Raw genomic sequence first — 1,227 nt, 5'->3', positions numbered from 1 at the left:
TAGATCTGGCGCCAAGGCTCCTGGCAAACTTGGAACGACCATTGCAAATCAAATTACTGACCGCGGGCCGAATCTAGATCTTTTGTGATCGGTAAGTTTGGGAGACCTGTCAAGAGATGATGCCTCCACCAACACTCTAAGATAAACTTACCCAACCGCGATCTAGTGCAATGGCCCCAGACTCTCCTCGATTCTCGGATGCGTTTCAATGCTATGCCCGCAGGCTAACCTGGATCCCTTACGTGAGTCTAGTGCTAAGCTTAAGGGCTAACCTTGGCTCCTCAGTAGATCTAAAATTAGGCCTCCTGGTAAACTTGGAACGTCATGTGGAAATCTAGTTATTGACCCAGGGTCGAACCTACGGCAGACAAGTCTGAAAAGAGAGTGAAGAAATGCCAAGCACATATAAGGATTTAGTATTCGTCCCGAACTCCCGGATGTGTTCCAATGCCATGCTCGCGGCTAACCTGAATCCCTTGTTAGAGTCCGGTGCTAAGTGTATGTAATACCCGGTGTAACCGGTGTTAAGAAAATAGGAAAGGAAGTAAGTATACTTCCAAAAATTCCCTTGAGGAAGTGATGATCCTTGAGATTGAGAATGCCCATGAGAAGGGTATTTCGGTAATTTGGATAGAGAAATCCAATAAAGGGTATTTTGATAAATTAAAAATAATTCCTATGTGGAATTAGGTGTATAAGTGAATAAAAATCCCAATTTGGTATTTATGAGGAGATATGTGGGATTAATAAATTCACAAATAGTATTTGGGAATTTTGGAGTGATTCTATGAAGGAAATTAATTTTGGAAATAGGGAAAATGGTGGATATTAAATTATTTGAGGAGAATAATTATATTTTCCCTAAGTTGGTGAATTAATGTGGTAATGCCACATGGATGTCCAAGATAAAGAATTGAAGCCAAGTTAGTATCTTAGAGTGACACTTGGCATAATCTTGGAAATTAGAGAGAAATATATATATTAGAAATGTGGGAGCATATATATATATATGTGTGGATTTATGAGTTGGAGAATGATTAAATTAAATGCAAAAAAGAAATGATAATTTGTCTTTCAAGCATTTAATGAGAGGCATGATTATTTGGATTAAAGGAAATGTAACACCCGGTGTAACCGGTGTTAGGAGAACAGAAAAGGAAGTAAGAAAAATTCCAAAAATGCCCTTGAGAAGGTGTTGAATCCTTGAGATGAGGGTGCCCTATGATG

Source organism: Diospyros lotus, chromosome 3 (assembly GCF_014633365.1).
Source record: "Diospyros lotus cultivar Yz01 chromosome 3, ASM1463336v1, whole genome shotgun sequence".
In the NCBI taxonomy this organism is placed as follows: domain Eukaryota; kingdom Viridiplantae; phylum Streptophyta; class Magnoliopsida; order Ericales; family Ebenaceae; genus Diospyros; species Diospyros lotus.
Note: the sequence above shows the minus strand (reverse complement) of the source record.